The sequence below is a fragment of the Hoplias malabaricus genome, chromosome 4 (genome assembly GCF_029633855.1).
Source record: "Hoplias malabaricus isolate fHopMal1 chromosome 4, fHopMal1.hap1, whole genome shotgun sequence".
NCBI classification, from domain to species: Eukaryota; Metazoa; Chordata; class Actinopteri; order Characiformes; family Erythrinidae; genus Hoplias; species Hoplias malabaricus.
Genome location: NC_089803.1, coordinates 18,843,928 through 18,863,121, shown reverse-complemented (window position 1 = coordinate 18,863,121; position 19,194 = coordinate 18,843,928).

Below are 19,194 nucleotides of genomic sequence, written 5' to 3'. Positions count from 1 at the left end.
CCTGTGAACAGTTTCACGCAGTCAATCACACCTGTGAACAGTTTCACCCAGTCAATCACACCTGTGAACAGTTTCACCCTGTCAATCACACCTGTTAACAGTTTCACCCAGTCAATCACACCTGTGAACAGTTTCACGCAGTCAATCATGCCTGTGAACAGTTTTGCAGTCATTCACACAGTCACTCACACCTGTGAACAGTTTCACCCAATCACTCACACCTGTGAACAGTTTTGCAGTCATTCACACAGTCACTCACACCTGTGAATAGTTTCACCCAGTCAATCACACCTGTGAACTGTTTCACCCAGTCAATCACACCTGTGAACAGTTTCACCCAGTCAATCATGCCTGTGAACAGTTTTGCAGTCATTCACCAAGTCACTCACACCTGTGAACAGTTTCACCCAATCACTCACACCTGTGAACAGTTTCACCCAGTCAGTCACACCTGTGAACAGTTTTGCAGTCATTCACACAGTCACTCACACCTGTGAACAGTTTTGGAGTCTTCACACAGTCACTCACACCTGTGTAGTTTCACCCAGTCACTCACACCTGTGAACAGTTTCACAGTCATTCACACAGTCACTCACACCTGTGAACAGTTTTGCAGTCATTCACACAGTTACTCACACCTGTGAACAGTTTTGCAGTCATTCACAGTCACTCACACCCGTGAACAGTTTCACGCAGTCAATCATGCTTGTGAACAATTTTGCAGTCATTCACCAAGTCACTCACACCTGTGAACAGTTTCACCCAATCACTCACACCTGTGAACAGTTTCACCCAGTCAGTCACACCTGTGAACAGTTTTGCAGTCATTCACACAGTCACTCACACCTGTGAACAGTTTTGGAGTCTTCACACAGTCACTCACACCTGTGTAGTTTCACCCAGTCACTCACACCTGTGAACAGTTTCACAGTCATTCACACAGTCACTCACACCTGTGAACAGTTTTGCAGTCATTCACACAGTTACTCACACCTGTGAACAGTTTTGCAGTCATTCACAGTCACTCACACCTGTGTAGTCTGACACAGTCACTCAACACCTGTGAACAGTTTCACACAGTCAATCATGCCTGTGAACAGTTTTGCAGTCATTCACACAGTCACTCACACCTGTGAACATTTTCACCCAGTCAATCACACCTGTAAACAGTTTCACCCAGTCACTCACACCTGTGAACAGTTTTGCAGTCATTCACACGGTCACTCACACCTGTGAACAGTTTCACCCAGTCACTCACACGCGTGAACAGTTTTGCAGTCATTCACACAGTCACTCACACCTGTGAACAGTTTCACACAGTCACTCACACCTGTGAACAGTTTCACCCAGTCAATCACACCTGTGAACAGTTTCACGCAGTCAATCATGCCTGTGAACAGTTTTGCAGTCATTCACCAAGTCACTCACATCTGTAAACAGTTTCACCCAGTCACTCACACCTGTGAACAGTTTCACCCAGTCAATCACACCTGTGAACAGTTTCACGCAGTCAATCATGCCTGTGAACAGTTTTGCAGTCATTCACACAGTCACTCACACCTGTGAACAGTTTCACGCAGTCACTCACACCAGTGAACAGTTTTGCAGTCATTCACACAGTCACTCACACCTGTGAACAGTTTCACCCAGTCACTCACACCTGTGAACAGTTTCACCCAGTCACTCACACGTGTGAACAGTTTTGCAGTCATTCACACAGTCACTCACACCTGTGAACAGTTTCACCCAGTCACTCACACCTGTGAACAGTTTCACCCAGTCAATCACACCTGTGAACAGTTTCACGCAGTCAATCATGCCTGTGAACAGTTTTGCAGTCATTCACCAAGTCACTCACACCTGTAAACAGTTTCACCCAGTCACTCACACCTGTGAACAGTTTTGCAGTCATTCACACAGTCACTCACACCTGTGAACAGTTTCACGCAGTCAATCACACCTGTGAACAGTTTTACAGTCATTCATACAGTCACTTACACCTGTGAACAGTTTCCCGCAGTCAATCACACCTGTGAACAGTTTTGCAGTCATTCACACAGTCACTCACACCTGTGAACAGTTTCACCCAGTCACTCACACGTGTGAACAGTTTTGCAGTCATTCACACAGTCACTCACACCTGTGAACAGTTTCACGCAGTCAATCATGCCTGTGAACAGTTTTGCAGTCATTCACACAGTCACTCACACCTGTGAACAGTTTCACTCAGTCACTCACACCTGTGAACAGTTTTGCAGTCATTCACACAGTCACTCACACCTGTGAACAGTTTCACGCAGTCAATCATGCCTGTGAACAGTTTTGCAGTCATTCACCAAGTCACTCACACCTGTAAACAGTTTCACCCAGTCACTCACACCTGTGAACAGTTTTGCAGTCATTCACACAGTCACTCACACCTGTGAACAGTTTCACCCAGTCACTCACATCTGTGAACAGTTTCACCCAGTCACTCACATCTGTGAACAGTTTCACAGTCACTCACACGTGTGAACAGTTTCCCAGTCACTCACACATGTGAACAGTTTCACCCAGTCACTCACATCTGTGAACAGTTTCACAGTCACTCACACATGTGAACAGTTTCACAGTCACTCACACCTGTGAACAGTTTCACCCAGTCAATCACACATGTGAACAGTTTCACGCAGTCAATCATGCCTGTGAACAGTTTTGCAGTCATTCACACAGTCACTCACACCTGTGAACAGTTTCACCCAGTCAATCACACCTGTGAACAGTTTCACCCTGTCAATCACACCTGTGAACAGTTTCACGCAGTCAATCACACCTGTGAACAGTTTCACCCAGTCAATCACACCTGTGAACAGTTTCACCCTGTCAATCACACCTGTTAACAGTTTCACCCAGTCAATCACACCTGTGAACAGTTTCACGCAGTCAATCATGCCTGTGAACAGTTTTGCAGTCATTCACACAGTCACTCACACCTGTGAACAGTTTCACCCAATCACTCACACCTGTGAACAGTTTTGCAGTCATTCACACAGTCACTCACACCTGTGAATAGTTTCACCCAGTCAATCACACCTGTGAACAGTTTCACCCAGTCAATCACACCTGTGAACAGTTTCACCCAGTCAATCACACCCGTGAACAGTTTCACGCAGTCAATCATGCCTGTGAACAGTTTTGCAGTCATTCACCAAGTCACTCACACCTGTGAACAGTTTCACCCAATCACTCACACCTGTGAACGGTTTCACCCAGTCAGTCACACCTGTGAACAGTTTTGCAGTCATTCACACAGTCACTCACACCTGTGAACAGTTTTGGAGTCTTCACACAGTCACTCACACCTGTGTAGTTTCACCCAGTCACTCACACCTGTGAACAGTTTCACAGTCATTCACACAGTCACTCACACCTGTGAACAGTTTTGCAGTCATTCACACAGTTACTCACACCTGTGAACAGTTTTGCAGTCATTCACAGTCACTCACACCCGTGAACAGTTTCACGCAGTCAATCATGCCTGTGAACAATTTTGCAGTCATTCACCAAGTCACTCACACCTGTGAACAGTTTCACCCAATCACTCACACCTGTGAACAGTTTCACCCAGTCAGTCACACCTGTGAACAGTTTTGCAGTCATTCACACAGTCACTCACACCTGTGAACAGTTTTGGAGTCTTCACACAGTCACTCACACCTGTGTAGTTTCACCCAGTCACTCACACCTGTGAACAGTTTCACAGTCATTCACACAGTCACTCACACCTGTGAACAGTTTTGCAGTCATTCACACAGTTACTCACACCTGTGAACAGTTTTGCAGTCATTCACAGTCACTCACACCTGTGAAGTCTGACACAGTCACTCAACACCTGTGAACAGTTTCACGCAGTCAATCATGCCTGTGAACAGTTTTGCAGTCATTCACACAGTCACTCACACCTGTGAACATTTTCACCCAGTCAATCACACCTGTGAACAGTTTCACCCAGTCACTCACACCTGTGAACAGTTTTGCAGTCATTCACACGGTCACTCACACCTGTGAACAGTTTCAGCCAGTCACTCACACGCGTGAACAGTTTTGCAGTCATTCACACAGTCACTCACACCTGTGAACAGTTTCACACAGTCACTCACACCTGTGAACAGTTTCACCCAGTCAATCACACCTGTGAACAGTTTCACGCAGTCAATCATGCCTGTGAACAGTTTTGCAGTCATTCACCAAGTCACTCACACCTGTAAACAGTTTCACCCAGTCACTCACACCTGTGAACAATTTCACCCAGTCAATCACACCTGTGAACAGTTTCACGCAGTCAATCATGCCTGTGAACAGTTTTGCAGTCATTCACACAGTCACTCACACCTGTGAACAGTTTCACGCAGTCACTCACACCTGTGAACAGTTTTGCAGTCATTCACACAGTCACTCACACCTGTGAACAGTTTCACCCAGTCACTCACACCTGTGAACAGTTTCACCCAGTCACTCACACGTGTGAACAGTTTTGCAGTCATTCACACAGTCACTCACACCTGTGAACAGTTTCACCCAGTCACTCACACGTGTGAACAGTTTTGCAGTCATTCACACAGTCACTCACACCTGTGAACAGTTTCACCCAGTCACTCACACGTGTGAACAGTTTTGCAGTCATTCACACAGTCACTCACACCTGTGAACAGTTTCACCCAGTCACTCACACCTGTGAACAGTTTCACCCAGTCAATCACACCTGTGAACAGTTTCACGCAGTCAATCATGCCTGTGAACAGTTTTGCAGTCATTCACCAAGTCACTCACACCTGTAAACAGTTTCACCCAGTCACTCACACCTGTGAACAGTTTTGCAGTCATTCACACAGTCACTCACACCTGTGAACAGTTTCACGCAGTCAATCACACCTGTGAACAGTTTTACAGTCATTCATACAGTCACTTACACCTGTGAACAGTTTCCCGCAGTCAATCACACCTGTGAACAGTTTTGCAGTCATTCACACAGTCACTCACACCTGTGAACAGTTTCACCCAGTCACTCACACGTGTAAACAGTTTTGCAGTCATTCACACAGTCACTCACACCTGTGAACAGTTTCACGCAGTCAATCATGCCTGTGAACAGTTTTGCAGTCATTCACACAGTCACTCACACCTGTGAACAGTTTCACTCAGTCACTCACACCTGTGAACAGTTTTGCAGTCATTCACACAGTCACTCACACCTGTGAACAGTTTCACGCAGTCAATCATGCCTGTGAACAGTTTTGCAGTCATTCACCAAGTCACTCACACCTGTAAACAGTTTCACCCAGTCACTCACACCTGTGAACAGTTTTGCAGTCATTCACACAGTCACTCACACCTGTGAACAGTTTCACCCAGTCACTCACATCTGTGAACAGTTTCACCCAGTCACTCACATCTGTGAACAGTTTCACAGTCACTCACACGTGTGAACAGTTTCCCAGTCACTCACACATGTGAACAGTTTCACCCAGTCACTCACATCTGTGAACAGTTTCACAGTCACTCACACATGTGAACAGTTTCACAGTCACTCACACCTGTGAACAGTTTCACCCAGTCAATCACACATGTGAACAGTTTCACGCAGTCAATCATGCCTGTGAACAGTTTTGCAGTCATTCACACAGTCACTCACACCTGTGAACAGTTTCACCCAGTCAATCACACCTGTGAACAGTTTCACCCTGTCAATCACACCTGTGAACAGTTTCACGCAGTCAATCATGCCTGTGAACAGTTTTGCAGTCATTCACACAGTCACTCACACCTGTGAACAGTTTCACCCAATCACTCACACCTGTGAACAGTTTTGCAGTCATTCACACAGTCACTCACACCTGTGAATAGTTTCACCCAGTTAATCACACCTGTGAACAGTTTCACCCAGTCAATCACACCTGTGAACAGTTTCACCCAGTCAATCACACCCGTGAACAGTTTCACGCAGTCAATCATGCCTGTGAACAGTTTTGCAGTCATTCACCAAGTCACTCACACCTGTGAACAGTTTCACCCAATCACTCACACCTGTGAACAGTTTCACCCAGTCAGTCACACCTGTGAACAGTTTTGCAGTCATTCACACAGTCACTCACACCTGTGAACAGTTTTGGAGTCTTCACACAGTCACTCACACCTGTGTAGTTTCACCTAGTCACTCACACCTGTGAACAGTTTCACAGTCATTCACACAGTCACTCACACCTGTGAACAGTTTTGCAGTCATTCACACAGTTACTCACACCTGTGAACAGTTTTGCAGTCATTCACAGTCACTCACACCCATGAACAGTTTCACGCAGTCAATCATGCCTGTGAACAATTTTGCAGTCATTCACCAAGTCACTCACACCTGTGAACAGTTTCACCCAATCACTCACACCTGTGAACAGTTTCACCCAGTCAGTCACACCTGTGAACAGTTTTGCAGTCATTCACACAGTCACTCACACCTGTGAACAGTTTTGGAGTCTTCACACAGTCACTCACACCTGTGTAGTTTCACCCAGTCACTCAACACCTGTGAACAGTTTCACAGTCATTCACACAGTCACTCACACCTGTGAACAGTTTTGCAGTCATTCACACAGTTACTCACACCTGTGAACAGTTTTGCAGTCATTCACAGTCACTCACACCTGTGTAGTCTGACACAGTCACTCAACACCTGTGAACAGTTTCACGCAGTCAATCATGCCTGTGAACAGTTTTGCAGTCATTCACACAGTCACTCACACCTGTGAACATTTTCACCCAGTCAATCACACCTGTAAACAGTTTCACCCAGTCACTCACACCTGTGAACAGTTTTGCAGTCATTCACACGGTCACTCACACCTGTGAACAGTTTCACCCAGTCACTCACACGCGTGAACAGTTTTGCAGTCATTCACACAGTCACTCACACCTGTGAACAGTTTCACACAGTCACTCACACCTGTGAACAGTTTCACCCAGTCAATCACACCTGTGAACAGTTTCACGCAGTCAATCATGCCTGTGAACAGTTTTGCAGTCATTCACCAAGTCACTCACACCTGTAAACAGTTTCACCCAGTCACTCACACCTGTGAACAGTTTCACCCAGTCAATCACACCTGTGAACAGTTTCACGCAGTCAATCATGCCTGTGAACAGTTTTGCAGTCATTCACACAGTCACTCACACCTGTGAACAGTTTCACGCAGTCACTCACACCTGTGAACAGTTTCACCCAGTCACTCACACGTGTGAACAGTTTTGCAGTCATTCACACAGTCACTCACACCTGTGAACAGTTTCACCCAGTCACTCACACGTGTGAACAGTTTTGCAGTCATTCACACAGTCACTCACACCTGTGAACAGTTTCACCCAGTCACTCACACCTGTGAACAGTTTCACCCAGTCAATCACACCTGTGAACAGTTTCACGCAGTCAATCATGCCTGTGAACAGTTTTGCAGTCATTCACCAAGTCACTCACACCTGTAAACAGTTTCACCCAGTCACTCACACCTGTGAACAGTTTTGCAGTCATTCACACAGTCACTCACACCTGTGAACAGTTTCACCCAGTCACTCACATCTGTGAACAGTTTCACCCAGTCACTCACACGTGTGAACAGTTTTGCAGTCATTCACACAGTCACTCACACCTGTGAACAGTTTCACCCAGTCACTCACACGTGTGAACAGTTTTGCAGTCATTCACACAGTCACTCACACCTGTGAACAGTTTCACCCAGTCACTCACACCTGTGAACAGTTTCACCCAGTCAATCACACCTGTGAACAGTTTCACGCAGTCAATCATGCCTGTGAACAGTTTTGCAGTCATTCACCAAGTCACTCACACCTGTAAACAGTTTCACCCAGTCACTCACACCTGTGAACAGTTTTGCAGTCATTCACACAGTCACTCACACCTGTGAACAGTTTCACGCAGTCAATCACACCTGTGAACAGTTTTACAGTCATTCATACAGTCACTTACACCTGTGAACAGTTTCCCGCAGTCAATCACACCTGTGAACAGTTTTGCAGTCATTCACACAGTCACTCACACCTGTGAACAGTTTCACCCAGTCACTCACACGTGTGAACAGTTTTGCAGTCATTCACACAGTCACTCACACCTGTGAACAGTTTCACCCAGTCACTCACACCTGTGAACAGTTTCACCCAGTCAATCACACCTGTGAACAGTTTCACGCAGTCAATCATGCCTGTGAACAGTTTTGCAGTCATTCACCAAGTCACTCACACCTGTAAACAGTTTCACCCAGTCACTCACACGTGTAAACAGTTTTGCAGTCATTCACACAGTCACTCACACCTGTGAACAGTTTCACGCAGTCAATCATGCCTGTGAACAGTTTTGCAGTCATTCACCAAGTCACTCACACCTGTGAACAGTTTCACCCAGTCACTCACACCTGTGAACAGTTTCACCCAGTCAATCACACCTGTGAACAGTTTCACGCAGTCAATCATGCCTGTGAACAGTTTTGCAGTCATTCACACAGTCACTCACACCTGTGAACAGTTTCACCCAGTCACTCACACGTGTAAACAGTTTTGCAGTCATTCACACAGTCACTCACACCTGTGAACAGTTTCACGCAGTCAATCATGCCTGTGAACAGTTTTGCAGTCATTCACACAGTCACTCACACCTGTGAACAGTTTCACTCAGTCACTCACACCTGTGAACAGTTTTGCAGTCATTCACACAGTCACTCACACCTGTGAACAGTTTCACGCAGTCAATCATGCCTGTGAACAGTTTTGCAGTCATTCACCAAGTCACTCACACCTGTAAACAGTTTCACCCAGTCACTCACACCTGTGAACAGTTTTGCAGTCATTCACACAGTCACTCACACCTGTGAACAGTTTCACCCAGTCACTCACATCTGTGAACAGTTTCACCCAGTCACTCACATCTGTGAACAGTTTCACAGTCACTCACACGTGTGAACAGTTTCCCAGTCACTCACACATGTGAACAGTTTCACCCAGTCACTCACATCTGTGAACAGTTTCACAGTCACTCACACATGTGAACAGTTTCACAGTCACTCACACCTGTGAACAGTTTCACCCAGTCAATCACACATGTGAACAGTTTCACGCAGTCAATCATGCCTGTGAACAGTTTTGCAGTCATTCACACAGTCACTCACACCTGTGAACAGTTTCACCCAGTCAATCACACCTGTGAACAGTTTCACCCTGTCAATCACACCTGTGAACAGTTTCACGCAGTCAATCATGCCTGTGAACAGTTTTGCAGTCATTCACACAGTCACTCACACCTGTGAACAGTTTCACCCAATCACTCACACCTGTGAACAGTTTTGCAGTCATTCACACAGTCACTCACACCTGTGAATAGTTTCACCCAGTTAATCACACCTGTGAACAGTTTCACCCAGTCAATCACACCTGTGAACAGTTTCACCCAGTCAATCACACCCGTGAACAGTTTCACGCAGTCAATCATGCCTGTGAACAGTTTTGCAGTCATTCACCAAGTCACTCACACCTGTGAACAGTTTCACCCAATCACTCACACCTGTGAACAGTTTCACCCAGTCAGTCACACCTGTGAACAGTTTTGCAGTCATTCACACAGTCACTCACACCTGTGAACAGTTTTGGAGTCTTCACACAGTCACTCACACCTGTGTAGTTTCACCTAGTCACTCACACCTGTGAACAGTTTCACAGTCATTCACACAGTCACTCACACCTGTGAACAGTTTTGCAGTCATTCACACAGTTACTCACACCTGTGAACAGTTTTGCAGTCATTCACAGTCACTCACACCCATGAACAGTTTCACGCAGTCAATCATGCCTGTGAACAATTTTGCAGTCATTCACCAAGTCACTCACACCTGTGAACAGTTTCACCCAATCACTCACACCTGTGAACAGTTTCACCCAGTCAGTCACACCTGTGAACAGTTTTGCAGTCATTCACACAGTCACTCACACCTGTGAACAGTTTTGGAGTCTTCACACAGTCACTCACACCTGTGTAGTTTCACCCAGTCACTCAACACCTGTGAACAGTTTCACAGTCATTCACACAGTCACTCACACCTGTGAACAGTTTTGCAGTCATTCACACAGTTACTCACACCTGTGAACAGTTTTGCAGTCATTCACAGTCACTCACACCTGTGTAGTCTGACACAGTCACTCAACACCTGTGAACAGTTTCACGCAGTCAATCATGCCTGTGAACAGTTTTGCAGTCATTCACACAGTCACTCACACCTGTGAACATTTTCACCCAGTCAATCACACCTGTAAACAGTTTCACCCAGTCACTCACACCTGTGAACAGTTTTGCAGTCATTCACACGGTCACTCACACCTGTGAACAGTTTCACCCAGTCACTCACACGCGTGAACAGTTTTGCAGTCATTCACACAGTCACTCACACCTGTGAACAGTTTCACACAGTCACTCACACCTGTGAACAGTTTCACCCAGTCAATCACACCTGTGAACAGTTTCACGCAGTCAATCATGCCTGTGAACAGTTTTGCAGTCATTCACCAAGTCACTCACACCTGTAAACAGTTTCACCCAGTCACTCACACCTGTGAACAGTTTCACCCAGTCAATCACACCTGTGAACAGTTTCACGCAGTCAATCATGCCTGTGAACAGTTTTGCAGTCATTCACACAGTCACTCACACCTGTGAACAGTTTCACGCAGTCACTCACACCTGTGAACAGTTTCACCCAGTCACTCACACGTGTGAACAGTTTTGCAGTCATTCACACAGTCACTCACACCTGTGAACAGTTTCACCCAGTCACTCACACGTGTGAACAGTTTTGCAGTCATTCACACAGTCACTCACACCTGTGAACAGTTTCACCCAGTCACTCACACCTGTGAACAGTTTCACCCAGTCAATCACACCTGTGAACAGTTTCACGCAGTCAATCATGCCTGTGAACAGTTTTGCAGTCATTCACCAAGTCACTCACACCTGTAAACAGTTTCACCCAGTCACTCACACCTGTGAACAGTTTTGCAGTCATTCACACAGTCACTCACACCTGTGAACAGTTTCACCCAGTCACTCACATCTGTGAACAGTTTCACCCAGTCACTCACACGTGTGAACAGTTTTGCAGTCATTCACACAGTCACTCACACCTGTGAACAGTTTCACCCAGTCACTCACACGTGTGAACAGTTTTGCAGTCATTCACACAGTCACTCACACCTGTGAACAGTTTCACCCAGTCACTCACACCTGTGAACAGTTTCACCCAGTCAATCACACCTGTGAACAGTTTCACGCAGTCAATCATGCCTGTGAACAGTTTTGCAGTCATTCACCAAGTCACTCACACCTGTAAACAGTTTCACCCAGTCACTCACACCTGTGAACAGTTTTGCAGTCATTCACACAGTCACTCACACCTGTGAACAGTTTCACGCAGTCAATCACACCTGTGAACAGTTTTACAGTCATTCATACAGTCACTTACACCTGTGAACAGTTTCCCGCAGTCAATCACACCTGTGAACAGTTTTGCAGTCATTCACACAGTCACTCACACCTGTGAACAGTTTCACCCAGTCACTCACACGTGTGAACAGTTTTGCAGTCATTCACACAGTCACTCACACCTGTGAACAGTTTCACGCAGTCAATCATGCCTGTGAACAGTTTTGCAGTCATTCACACAGTCACTCACACCTGTGAACAGTTTCACTCAGTCACTCACACCTGTGAACAGTTTTGCAGTCATTCACACAGTCACTCACACCTGTGAACAGTTTCACGCAGTCAATCATGCCTGTGAACAGTTTTGCAGTCATTCACCAAGTCACTCACACCTGTAAACAGTTTCACCCAGTCACTCACACCTGTGAACAGTTTTGCAGTCATTCGCACAGTCACTCACACCTGTGAACAGTTTCACCCAGTCACTCACATCTGTGAACAGTTTCACCCAGTCACTCACATCTGTGAACAGTTTCACAGTCACTCACACGTGTGAACAGTTTCCCAGTCACTCACACATGTGAACAGTTTCACCCAGTCACTCACATCTGTGAACAGTTTCACAGTCACTCACACATGTGAACAGTTTCACAGTCACTCACACATGTGAACAGTTTCACAGTCACTCACACCTGTGAACAGTTTCACCCAGTCAATCACACATGTGAACAGTTTCACGCAGTCAATCATGCCTGTTAACAGTTTTGCAGTCATTCACACAGTCACTCACACCTGTGAACAGTTTCACCCAGTCAATCACACCTGTGAACAGTTTCACCCTGTCAATCACACCTGTGAACAGTTTCACGCAGTCAATCACACCTGTGAACAGTTTCACCCTGTCAATCACACCTGTTAACAGTTTCACCCAGTCAATCACACCTGTGAACAGTTTCACGCAGTCAATCATGCCTGTGAACAGTTTTGCAGTCATTCACACAGTCACTCACACCTGTGAACAGTTTCACCCAATCACTCACACCTGTGAACAGTTTTGCAGTCATTCACACAGTCACTCACACCTGTGAATAGTTTCACCCAGTCAATCACACCTGTGAACAGTTTCACCCAGTCAATCACACCTGTGAACAGTTTCACCCAGTCAATCACACCCGTGAACAGTTTCACGCAGTCAATCATGCCTGTGAACAGTTTTGCAGTCATTCACCAAGTCACTCACACCTGTGAACAGTTTCACCCAATCACTCACACCTGTGAACAGTTTCACCCAGTCAGTCACACCTGTGAACAGTTTTGCAGTCATTCACACAGTCACTCACACCTGTGAACAGTTTTGGAGTCTTCACACAGTCACTCACACCTGTGTAGTTTCACCCAGTCACTCACACCTGTGAACAGTTTCACAGTCATTCACACAGTCACTCACACCTGTGAACAGTTTTGCAGTCATTCACACAGTTACTCACACCTGTGAACAGTTTTGCAGTCATTCACAGTCACTCACACCCGTGAACAGTTTCACGCAGTCAATCATGCCTGTGAACAATTTTGCAGTCATTCACCAAGTCACTCACACCTGTGAACAGTTTCACCCAATCACTCACACCTGTGAACAGTTTCACCCAGTCAGTCACACCTGTGAACAGTTTTGCAGTCATTCACACAGTCACTCACACCTGTGAACAGTTTTGGAGTCTTCACACAGTCACTCACACCTGTGTAGTTTCACCCAGTCACTCACACCTGTGAACAGTTTCACAGTCATTCACACAGTCACTCACACCTGTGAACAGTTTTGCAGTCATTCACACAGTTACTCACACCTGTGAACAGTTTTGCAGTCATTCACAATCACTCACACCTGTGTAGTCTGACACAGTCACTCAACACCTGTGAACAGTTTCACGCAGTCAATCATGCCTGTGAACAGTTTTGCAGTCATTCACACAGTCACTCACACCTGTGAACATTTTCACCCAGTCAATCACACCTGTAAACAGTTTCACCCAGTCACTCACACCTGTGAACAGTTTTGCAGTCATTCACACGGTCACTCACACCTGTGAACAGTTTCACCCAGTCACTCACACGCGTGAACAGTCTTGCAGTCATTCACACAGTCACTCACACCTGTGAACAGTTTCACCCAGTCACTCACACGTGTGAACAGTTTTGCAGTCATTCACACAGTCACTCACACCTGTGAACAGTTTCACCCAGTCACTCACACCTGTGAACAGTTTCACCCAGTCAATCACACCTGTGAACAGTTTCACGCAGTCAATCATGCCTGTGAACAGTTTTGCAGTCATTCACCAAGTCACTCACACCTGTAAACAGTTTCACCCAGTCACTCACACCTGTGAACAGTTTTGCAGTCATTCACACAGTCACTCACACCTGTGAACAGTTTCACGCAGTCAATCACACCTGTGAACAGTTTTACAGTCATTCATACAGTCACTTACACCTGTGAACAGTTTCCCGCAGTCAATCACACCTGTGAACAGTTTTGCAGTCATTCACACAGTCACTCACACCTGTGAACAGTTTCACCCAGTCACTCACACGTGTGAACAGTTTTGCAGTCATTCACACAGTCACTCACACCTGTGAACAGTTTCACGCAGTCAATCATGCCTGTGAACAGTTTTGCAGTCATTCACACAGTCACTCACACCTGTGAACAGTTTCACGCAGTCAATCATGCCTGTGAACAGTTTTGCAGTCATTCACCAAGTCACTCACACCTGTAAACAGTTTCACCCAGTCACTCACACCTGTGAACAGTTTTGCAGTCATTCACACAGTCACTCACACCTGTTAACAGTTTCACGCAGTCAATCACACCTGTGAAGTTTTATAGTCATTCACACAGTCACACCTGTGAACAGTTTCCCGCAGTCAATCACACCTGTGAACAGTTTCACCCAGTCACTCACACGTGTGAACAGTTTTGCAGTCATTCACACAGTCACTCACACCTGTGAACAGTTTCACGCAGTCAATCATGCCTGTGAACAGTTTTGCAGTCATTCACACAGTCACTCACACCTGTGAACAGTTTCACGCAGTCAATCATGCCTGTGAACAGTTTTGCAGTCATTCACACAGTCACTCACACCTGTGAACAGTTTTGCAGTCATTCACACAGTCACTCACACCTGTGTAGTTTCATCCAGTCACTCACACCTGTGAACAGTTTTGCAGTCATTCACACAGTCACTCACACCTGTGTAGTTTCACCCAGTCACTTACACCTGTGAACAATTTCAGACAGCAAGTCCACCTCTAAACATGTATTTCTGGGGGAATACTGAACCATATGTAGATTGCTAACTGCTCAGTTCTTTTACGTTAGCTAACAGACAGCTGCACTGAGAAGGGACAAAGATGAGATTTCCCAACCTCACAGTGGTGAAGCTTCATTGGGGGTCCAGCTTGCAGTGGTGGTAGCGTTCATTGTTTAAGTGAAATTTCACTAAACATAACTTTTCACAGAGAATAATCTTTAATATGCTATTTTTTTTCCAACTTTAGCACACAGCAGTATTTTAATAACTAAAATTAACACACTTTAGTTACGGCACCCTTTTCTTTTTCGTTCCCAAATATGTCAAATTATAATGTGCTGAAGTGGGTTTTCTGTGTAGATGTTGAGTTATCTTACTTTCAACCAGGATGTTTACAAAATGTCATTTGGCCAGGGTGTATATACTTTATTATACCCTCGTGTTGCATTCCAGCAGTCAGTCATGGAAATGTTAACAAGCTGCTGAAGGGGAGCATGTGCTCAGGTTTACAATGCTTTAGAAAGAAGAACTGTCATATCAACCTCACACTTCACTGCAGACATGACCTTAAATAAAAATATTTACAGGATTTGATTCATGCCATCTTTAGGGGCTCGCTCAGCAGCATGCCTGGCAAGGTAGGAGAAAGAAAAGCTTGTTTAAGGTGGTCTTCGTAATTACTACTGTTTTCTCTTAATGTGGAAACAACACTGGATTGATAATCATTGTAAGACTTTGAGTGAAAATGTATAATAGGCGCATGGACAAAGCAGTTAGCAGTTGTGTCATACATTACTGAGCGAACATCAAAGACCTGCCTTTGCTTGTTTAATTTCTGGTCATGGCAAATATTGCCAACAAGTTGTCATTTTCAGCCAGGAAATAAACAGAACAATTCAGTAGCCTAATATTACATCTTTTCCTTTGTTATAGCTACCATTATTTTGGTTGTTTTTATTTTCTGCTTCTCACAATACAACACGATACACATTTGAGCAATGTTGAGTTCTGGGCTCAGGGTCGGCCCATTCATTGTTCTGAGAACACCAGCCAATTCGTGGTGTGATTTGAAAATGTATTTTTTTTGCATATTTCCATATAACAAAATTTGGATTCCACATTTACACTAGTGACACAATAGTGAGCAATGTATACACTGTATATACAATGTATATACAATGCATACACACACACACCCAAGGACACTTCAGCTACTCCGCTACTCCCATTATTTCCTGCCAATGCAGGGGATCAAACCACTCACCTGTGGGTCCCAAGCCCACTACTCTAACCTTTGGCCACAGCAGACTTAAACCCTTTTCACATATGAACGCTGGATAAACTGTGGAGTATCTGGTCCGGAGATGTCCCGGAGTTGTCCTTTGACACATACAGTGCACAGTTGGAGATTTTCTGTGTCTAACAAGTTCTGTGTTTCCTTCTGTTTGAAAGCTTTACATACTGATGGCGACAGGTTTGGCTTTTAATCACTTTTTGAACTCCCGTTTGGAAAACTGATTATGATTTACTTAATATCATTTGATGTTCTCCTTCCTCATTTTGGTGCCTTATTGTATGTTTCTAGTCATTCTGCACTATACAGTTTGAGAATTAACATAATGTGTTATGAGCACTGTGTGTATTGTTCATGATAAACTGTTATATAACTATGATATAACAATGGCTATAAAATGAAATACCTTTTTATGAAGATGTGATGCCACATTTTTATACCATTGTGCATGTGTGATGAATAGGTTTGGTTCATAGATCCTCACAGGTGTGGTAGTCATGGAAATGCTTCTAGTCTCCAAAACATATCATTAAAACGTTGGGAAAGAGTTTATTGTTCACGTTACAAGATTACACTTCATGCTTCTCCAAATATATTTAAATTCATGTTTCAAAAAGCCCACAAAACAAACAGTTTGTCTGATTCTCAGTGGTTTAGTCACTTTTAAAGTGTGGGACCGCTTTGAGTGGTCACCAGATCAAACAGAAAATACAACATAAAAAACATGTAAAATCAAAATATACCTTCAGATGCATAGACCTACACCATACTTTGGCTAGTAAACAACAAGTAAATGATTCAGAGGATGAACACCATGAGAACGATGCATTTATAAATGGAACAAACCACACATTAACATAAAGGTAACAATAATATTAATAACTTACATCTTTCACATTTCAAAGACATCTACCTACAAAAGAGAAACTAATATTTGAACCAAAGCCTTAAATCACAGCAAATTACCACATTACTCAGGAATAACAATAACTACTAGGGAAAATAAGTATAAAACTTTATCAACCAAATACTTTTACATTTTATTTTAGAACTATGACAAAGATGACTCAGGTTCCTTTGTAGTGCACTACTTAGAAATGTAGTAGAACCTAGTGGTGTCTGCACACTAATAAGGCACTATGTGTCCAATAAAAACCCATTTAAACTTGGCAGTAGTGCGGTTTATGTTTCTACTTTGTTATTATCCTTGTCAGAACATTGTCAGCTGTTCTTGGTGTGATAATCCCATGGTGAATTGACAAAGAGAAATACACAATCACTTTGAAACTAAATCTCTTCGTATGAACTTACACTGAAAGTTAAGAATATTTACCCTTTTCCTGTAAAGTTAACATTTTGAAGATACGAGATTTTGTTCCAAATAATAACACTATGTTACACACTGTTCAAACAACAGTAGCTCTCAGCATAGTTTCAGATGTAAGCCCTGTCAACGTGTACTACACTATTTTGGGCATCCGTGTGTCCAAAAACATAGCAGAGCTCCTACAATCCCACAGTGCACCACAATGGGTAGTGTCCAAACAGTATACCTCAGGGATGTGGATTGCCCATAATGCATTTCATGCAAGTAAATATCCCCCTGTTAGATAGAAACACAAATACACCTGGTTTGCTTATGTATAGAGATTTTAGATAGAGTGTTGGGCTTTCTGCACTTAATGCCATGTCAACTCTAGATGTCCCTACAACACACAACTGTGGTGATGAGTGTTATAGGTATGACCACACTACTCTAGATAAAATAATGCAATGTTATTTTCCAGCAGTCTGTTCATCATCAGATGTTTTTAAAGGTGACTATCTGCGATGATATAGTGTCACTCGCTGATACTAAGTAAGCCGTATACTGAGTGAGCAGAAGAACAGGGTGTAATACTGCTGTGAATACATCAGAGTAAGAAGCACCCGTCCTCTGATTTAGAGTCAGAATTCCTAAAATGGGAATGACACCAACTACAGAAGATGGCACTCCCATATTAGGAATTCTGCCCCTAAGCAAGGCTTCTTCAACCCATAAATGATATTGTGTATTTTCTGAAGAGGATGGTTGTTTCAGCACTTGAAATGTGAATAATGCTGCTTAAAGGCTGCAAGCCGTCTAAAAATATGTGTTGCCATGTCAGTGAAACCTGTGACTCAGGAGTGCAGCAGGTAAGATGTGATATTTTTGCTCCTGGGCTCCCCCTACAGTTGAAGAGTGTAATTCACTGTCCTGAAATCAAGGTGGAGGGAGGGGGTTGCTTTCCTACACTGTCAGAAAATTTGTTACTGTGGTGGTACCCTCAAGGGGACACATCTGTACCTTTAATTAAGGAACATAATTGTACCTTATTCTATTTTAATGGTTAATTTTAAAGGGGGTGATTTCATAGACTGGGGCGGCACGGTGGTGCAGCAGGTAGTGTCGCAATCACACAGTTCCAGGGACCTGGAGGTTGTGGGTTTGATTCCTGCTCCGGGTGACTGTCTGTGAGGAGTGTGGTGTGTTCTTCCTGTGTCCGCGTGGGTTTCCTCCGGGTGCTCCGGTTTCTTCCCACAGTCCAAAAACACACGTTGGTAGGTGGATTGGCGACTCAAAAGTGTCCATAGGTGTGTGTCGCCCTGTGAAGGACTGGGGCCCCCTCCAGGGTGTGTTCCTGCCTTGCACCCAGTGATTCAGGGTAGGCTCCGGACCCACCGCGACCCTGGACTGGATAAGCAGCTACAGGCAATGAATGAATGAATGAATGTCATTGAAACCTAAACTCAAATAACAACACTGGTTCTCAGTCTGCACTACAACTAGAGTTAATTCACTACACAACATTGTTAGCTCCAATTTAGCAACATTGATATTTCAACTCTTTGACAACCTGGTAATTCAGGGCATTCTGTGCCATTGGGAGAACCACCGTCTGTTTGTTTTATTTATTATTATTATTTAAACTCAAAATCCACAAAATATAGGTTCCTAAATTCGCATTAGCTTAGGCTTGAAATTCTGAATATGGGCCAGATGTTGAGCACATGAAACAGGACTAAAGGTGGAACAGGGCAATGATATCATTGTGTAAAGTCTT